Source organism: Pteropus alecto, unplaced genomic scaffold (assembly GCF_000325575.1).
Source record: "Pteropus alecto unplaced genomic scaffold, ASM32557v1 scaffold61, whole genome shotgun sequence".
NCBI classification, from domain to species: domain Eukaryota; kingdom Metazoa; phylum Chordata; class Mammalia; order Chiroptera; family Pteropodidae; genus Pteropus; species Pteropus alecto.
In genome coordinates this window covers 11,945,430-11,953,207 of record NW_006434835.1, presented here as the reverse complement: position 1 = coordinate 11,953,207, position 7,778 = coordinate 11,945,430, and positions in this window count along the sequence as shown.

Sequence of the window (7,778 nt, the reverse complement as noted above, 5' to 3'; positions counted from 1 at the left end):
CACAATGTATACATAGATCAAACATCATATTGTACACTTCAAATATCTTACCATTTTATTTGTCAATTATAACTCAGTAAAGCTGCCAGCTGGGTGGGGGGAGGGCACAGGGTGAAATTTAAATACTAGCTTGGCCACTTCGCAGCTGCCGGCAACCTTGATATTTCACCTGCCTTATTGGAAGCTACTCATCCACGACAGCTCTGAGCATTATGACATTATCCCACTGCCTCAGGCTGATGCTACTAATTTCCTCATTTGGGCAAACAACAGGGAAAGTATAATCCAGGGCGCCCCGGCTATAGCATTAGCGTGTATTCCCTCTGTTGTATTTCTAGTCATTCTGTGTTTCGAGGCCCCCCATTTTGTGGCTGACTACTCTGAGTACCAAAAGTTCCTCACTGAGCAGGCAGAATACAGCCAAAATTTACCAGGGCACATCACTCAGTTCCAAACCAATCTCAGCTCCCTTAATCTCACCTCTCAGCACAGGACAATCTGGGCAATAAAACAGAGTAAAACTAGACTATTCCTCCAAGTCACCATTACCTGTCTGTGCCAGTGCCCTGCACCTTTCTGTTTCCCAAATCCTCATGGCCTTTGTGTTTCTTTCTGTGTATGGCTCTAAGATCCTTCCACCCCTTTCTTCTCCGTCCATCTCCACGTCTGGATTTGGGACAGGGAAGATTTGGGAGACAAACAAATTTTGGGTTGTCCTCTTATCACTTTAGAGATGAGGAAGCTGAGGAATAAAGATGTTTTAGTGACTAGCCCAAGGTCACACTCTTAGTAAATGGTACAGTCAAGATTTGACTTCAGGCAGTCTGATTCCAGAGCCCGTGGTTTTGGCACTCTGCTATGGGGAAATTAAACAGTTTAAAATTAGTATGTGAGTAGAGAAATAGATCAATGAAAGAGAATGAATAGTCTGGAAAGAAACCAATATATGTGAGGATTTTGTATACAGTAAGAACAGCATTTCGAATCAATGGATTTTTCAATACATGGTGTTAGCAAAAATTATTAAAGTCGGACCTTTCCTTACTGTTTATGCTAAAATACATTACAGACATATCCAAGAATTAAAAGTAAAAAAAAAAAATCATACAGGCATAGAAAAAAACATGGAAGAATTTTTAGCAAGGAAGACTAAGAGACAAAATTGATATTCCTTAGGAATCATCAATTCTATGTCTGAGAATATATCCTACCAGTTGATTCACATGTGGCCACAAAGATAAGTATACTAGCAGCTGATTGCAGCATCATTGTTGTTTGTTTTGTTTATTTTGTTTTGTTTTAACAGCAAAAGACTTGACGCAACATAAATGTGCTTCATGGGGGGTGGTTCAATAAATACGGTACATGTAAGAGGTAAATCCATGCAATAGTATAAAATGCGACCATTAAAAATAATGTAGATCTGAATATGATGATATGGGAGCATCAAAGCCAATATTTTGACCAGTTTCAGAATCTGTCCCCATGTCTGACTAATGTTAAACAATTAGCTCAAAAAATGAAGTGATGAGATCAAGATATTATACAATGAGATAGACCTATCAGTAATTTAAAAAGGATTGAGGGTTACTTATCAAGGTCAGGAAATTTGAAAATATCTTCCATCACTTACTAACTCTGTGATGCTGAGCATTATTTTCTTTCCTGGCAAAATGGAGATACTAACACCTACCTCCAAGTTTTATTTCAAAAATTAAATGTGACACAGTGCCTAGCACATAGTTAGTACTTAATAAAGATCACCTCTTGGTAGTCAGCTCAGGCTGCCATCACAAAATACTGTAGACTGGCTGGCTTAAAGAGCAGTTTATTTCTCACAGTGCTAGAGGCTAAGAAGTCCAAGATTAACATGCCAGCAAGGTGGTTTCATTCTAAGGCCCCTTCTCTTGGCTTGAAGGCAGCTGACATCTCACTGTATGATCACATACCTCTTCCTAGAGAATATATTTCGGGGTTTTCTTCTTAGGCCTCAATGCAAGAACAGCATCATCCTACCGTTTACTGTCCCTCTCAGAGGTATGGAAAGGAACTGTTTCCTCACTGACACATTTCAGAGACAATAAGGAGTTCAGGAGGGTGTAGGGCTGATAGGGTCGCAAAGACAATTGTGCTTTGGTCACAGGACAGTTCCTGTAACGCTGAACTACAATGCGTCTTCAGCTTTCTCGGCTGAGTATCCAGGGGTGGAAACACTCCAGGGATCTTTGGTATGGTGGCCTTCTTTTTGGTCTATATGCAATCATCTTAGTGATCATGAGAATTTTCTATTAGGACGACTTACATTAACCCCCAAATTCTAACTTGAAACCTTATTATGCTAAGCAAAAGAAGCCAGACACAAGAGGAACTACTGTGTTTCCATTAATACAAAGGTCCAAAACAGGCAAAACTAATCTTTGATGATAGAAGTCAGATAAATGTAATCTGAAGAAGGGTGGAAACTAAGTGGGAGGGTCACCATGGAACTTTCTGGAGTAATGGAAATATTCTATAGCTTCATAGAGGTTAGCGTTATGCATTTGTCAAAACTTACCAAACTGTGCATTTAAGATCTATTCATTTAACAGTAAGTCATACTTCAGCTATAAAAAAAAATGAATATATATATTCATATCGCATTAAACATAATTATGAAAAATACGTGTGTTTTTCCTTGGAAAGATCTCTTAGAAATCTAAATTCATGTATGTATATAATCTTCAGTATCAAGCAGGAGGTAAGTCCAGAGCATCCTCCGTAACAAAGCCCTGTTCTCCAGGGGAAAGAATTTACCAGAGCCTTATCCACCTGTGAGATGTGCCTTGCCCTGCCTCCAGCCCCGTCTTACCCTTCCTGTCTTACCTAAATGGGGATGGGTCAGGTCACATCCTGGGGACCCAGGCACACTAAAACAGTGAGATTTAACCATAAAATTATAGAACACTTTCCCTCCCCAACACCCCACCACACCAAAAAGGCTCTACTATGACGGCGGATTATAGCTGAAAGAGCTCCAACACGCAGACTGAGGTGGAGTTCAGAGGAAATTCCACAGACAACAGGGAAGGCAAAAACAAAGACGCTACAGAAATTGGAAGCCTCTGGCATCTACAGCTACAGCAAACATTAAACCTAGCCCAACTCACAGCAGAACTGCCAAGTTTCATTTATTTTTGTCATTCGTAAATTCACTAACCTTATCATAAACTCTTTTACCGGACTTCTGATTGGTTATACAGCAAAAGATGCCTAACCTCTCCAATACTTTGCACATTACATTAACGATTATATTATTGTATCATTTTTATCTCCATCTGTCTTACTGCTCCTGTTTCAACTGAAATCCTTTCAGAGCAAGAACCGTGTTTTACTTTTCTGTACTTTCATGGGATAGCCTAACTCAGTGCCGGATCAGCGAGCGAGTGAGTGAAGGAATGGCTGAATGCGTGACCCAGTTTCAGGCAGTCTATGGAGGGATAAGGGAGCCCTTGGGAAAGGTGCTGCAGTTCTGGTTGTTGTTATTGCTCTGATAGGATTTTCTTGGTCCTGGACATCCTCCTTCAGGAAAGGATCGTGGTGCAGTGGAGAATGATCTAGAATCAGGAAGTCCGGTTTCTAGTCTTGATTCTACCATTAAGTAGCTGTGTGGCCTTGGAGAGCTCAACTCTCTGGGCTTTTCACATATCGGTAAAATCAACATTCCTTTCAGTTCTACCATTTCAGGATTCTTGAAACCACTGGTACCTGTAAAAATGAAGGAAAGAAAAACTACCGAAATAAACTTTGGATTTAGGAAATGAACATTTCTTGTCTTATATCCTATTTCCACCTGGGACTTACCGAATGTCTGCTATACTCAGCTGCTATTTTAAATGCATCACCTGTATTCTTATTTATTCCTATGAGAGGAAACGATTTTATTCCACTTTCACATCTGAGGCATAGAAAGGCTGTATAACTTACATAGCCTGTGGCAAAACCAGTGGCAGATCCAGGCAAGCTGGCTCTGGTAGCTGTGCTCTTGACCTTCATGAGTCTCCCACGCACAAGGGCAACACCAGGCTTCTCTCCTCTCCTCAGGACCACTGGCCTCCTCCGTCGCCGTATACGGCATTTGGAAAATTAAACTCTTGTCTCAATACAAAGTGATGATGCAGAAAGATATTGTGAGAGAATACGTTTCCCAGGAGAGCAAAGAGATATTTGCTAATGGCTTCATTTGGAGCCAGGGCCTTTCTCTCACTCGATGTCACAGGTCCTGGATTGAGTAATCTATGGGTGGAGAGGCTTTTGATCCAACTTTTGGACCGGAATGCTGTCCTTTTCTCAAAACCTTATCAAACATGAGATTGAAAGGTGACTCCTGTCATTGCGACATCACCTATTTTCCTCCTACTGAGAAGGTTCTGTTTGATTTACTATTAGAGAAGACTTCCTCTGTGAGCTCTTCCACCTGAACCGGATTTAGGAAGCCACATGACACTGCTTCCTCCCATTCCTTACCTCAGCTCAGAAGAATATCAGCTACGAAAGAAAATACGGAGATGGTTTAACCACCTTTTAAAGCTGGTTCCAGAAGAATGAGTAAACAGGAAACTTTACTTCACATGAAACATGAACTTTGAGTCCTACAAAGCATAGAGAGTAACAGATATGATTAAGATAATTCTAGAACTAACGAAGACTGTGATCAACATTCAGTGTTGCCCGGCTTTCTTCCTCCTCCAGCCACGTTTCCCTCTCGTTCTTTTTTCCCGTTCTTACCTTTCCTCTCTCCACCTGTCCTTTCCTTTCCAGGTACCCACAGGACTGTGTTATTGTCACCGTTCCCCCTCCTAAGTAATCTAGGAAAAGAGCCTCCTATACACATACAAAATATACAAAATATACAAATACACATATACAAAAGTACACATATCTATGTATACGAAATACATTTGTATAGAGTATATTCATGGTTGGATGTTTTTCATCCACATACTCATTCCTTCATTCATTCAATGGATGATTATTCAGTACCTGTTCAGTCTTAACTGTCCTTAATCTCCCCTCCCATATACACATGTACGTTTTTTCCCGTTCTTACCTTTCCTCTCTCCACCTGTCCTTTCCTTTCCAGGTACCCACAGGACTGTGTTATTGTCACCGTTCCCCCTCCTAAGTAATCTAGGAAAAGAGCCTCCTATACACATACAAAATATACAAAATATACAAATACACATATACAAAAGTACACATATCTATGTATACAAAATACATTTGTATAGAGTATATTCACGGTTGGATGTTTTTCATCCATATACCCATTCATTCATTCATTCAATGGATGATTATTCAGTGCCTGTTCAGTCTTAACTGTTCTTAACCTACCCTCCCATATACACATGTACATGCTTTAGGACAGATGTATTTTATGTTTCCCCAAGCACATTGGATTTAGCAGAGTTTGGGACATATTCTTGATAGTTTATCATTGATTGCAGATTCAGGGTCTGGAAGAAGCCAGGCCTACAAATTATAGCCTTAGGAAAACCAGCTGTTTGGTAAAACAAGCAGAAACAAAAACCTTCCTGCCTGGTGCTTTTATTGGCCTTTCTAGAACTCTCTCTCGCTTTGAGTTCTGAGAAAACCTGAAGCACAGGTAAGAACCAGTGTCCATATCTCAGTACCTCCTATCTGTCTACTGAAGAAGCCCTACAAGCTTGGGAGACTTTTTCAGGGCTAACCCATCAAGTGACGGCTCACAGAGATAGTAAACATGATATCATACATGAAGTATAATCATACCTCACAAAAGGCATGATTATTAAGCACTGTATAAGGTTTTGGCACACAGATGTCCTAAAGCACAATATCAAAACAAGGTCATGGCTATGGACCAGTCTTATTACACCATTCCATGTAATAGATATTCATCGAGCACCTCCTGGGCACCCAACATGCTATCGGGTGCATTCCTGGTCTTTTCAGCACTTACGACCAAGTTGGAGCATGGACTAAATTTGAAGCCATTTCCTGTATTCTTTCAGAGCACAAATTTTCTATCATGGACCATTGGCTCTGACTCAGCACACTGAATTTTTGACCCACTCTAGAGGTTTCTTAGTGACACAGGAGCAGTTAATTGCACTATTAATTGAAGGACAATGATATTCTAATACTCTAATATGGGCAAAAGATCCCAAAATGGGGTCACCCTAATAGCAGTGACCTCACTCATGACGCACCCAGTGTGGTCAGGTTGGGGTTGCTGTTGCTTGCCCTTAATTGCCACCCACACCCAGCACTCACGGTGCTGCCCAGCCTTCCCGGTCTTCTAGAATCTTTTACTTCTGAAAGCACAGACACGAGGCAGTAGTGAGAAGACATGAGTCCTCCAAAGATGGCAGACACTAAAGCACTGAGTTTCTAGAAGCTTTCCTACTGGTGCCCTGGAGCAACCTGTCGATGGGAGCACCAACACCAGCCCCTGGCAAATTATTTATTCTGACAGCATCTAAAAACTTACTCCAGGCCAGTCGCCGAGCTAGGAAGTTTAGAGATACTGAAATGAAGATAGTATGAACCTGATTCTTCAGTTGTCACAGTAAGCATCTTAACTAAGGAGTTGTTGGGGTCCACAGATGGGTTTCAGGGGCTTCACAACATCTTGAAGTTCTATGCAAAATTTGTTGGACATTTGTAGATTTCTAGAGTTAAAAGGATACTAGCTCTTACCAGATCATCAAAGGGCAGGACTCTGCTGTCTCCAAATTTTAAGAGTAATTCATTTTCTCAACTGTAACTTTTATATATTCTCATATGAAGAAGAATAGCCCTATAACCCTGAATAAAAAGGAAGCTGACTCCTATCTAGTTCACTGCCCAACATCTATCTTAGTAAGTGCTCAGCAGATTCTAGTGATCCGCGTATCATCCTTCAGAGAATATGTACCTTATGGAAGATCAATTAGAAATGCTTTAACCAGATCTAAGGGCTGACCCCTCATTTCCTGAAAATACAGTGTCTTATGTCACTAAACTCTATAACTCTGGTGCAAGTATTCCAGTTTCTATGCTACTGTAGTAGCATGTTCAAAAACAGTAAATTAAAGGTAGTCAAAATGTTGTGCAATGCAGCCAATTCCAATTTCTGTCATCAGTGTAAAGAGTGTAGCTTGCCCCATGGTAGATTCTGTCACTATGACTGCTGCTATTGAAAATATGGAGAGAAAGAACTCAGTTGGCTATATCATATCCAGCTGGGTGGGCCATGATGTTTCATTTTGAGTTGGCTTAATGCAATTCAGAGTCTCATTTGGCTAATTGTTATTTGATTGCATTGTGTATATACAATCTGATTTTAAAAAATTCACATCCAAGCAAATCTAAATTTTTTTTTTAATTGGTTTATTACTTTTTGCTTTTGTTGTAGGAGAGGCCTTTTTTCTTTACGGTTTTTATTTATTTCTGAGGATCCGGGGTGAAAGTTTACCTGCAGAAATTGTCCTCTAAATTAATAAATAACTTTTACACAATTGTGTAATCCAAATACAGGTATTTTTATCAGCAGATTAACTTTGGCCTAATTTCTTAGCTTATAGCTTTCCTAAGTCTAAAGAAGTTTATTTCTATATCTAAATTGAGATCGTTTCTTTCTCTTTGTATGGAAACACCTAATTATTTAAAGTAATAAGTTTCCTACAGACACTCAATACTAGTAACATTAATTCATTCACTTTTGAAAGCAGTGGTCTGACAACAAATGAAAACTTCAGATGTAGATGTGGTCCTCTACT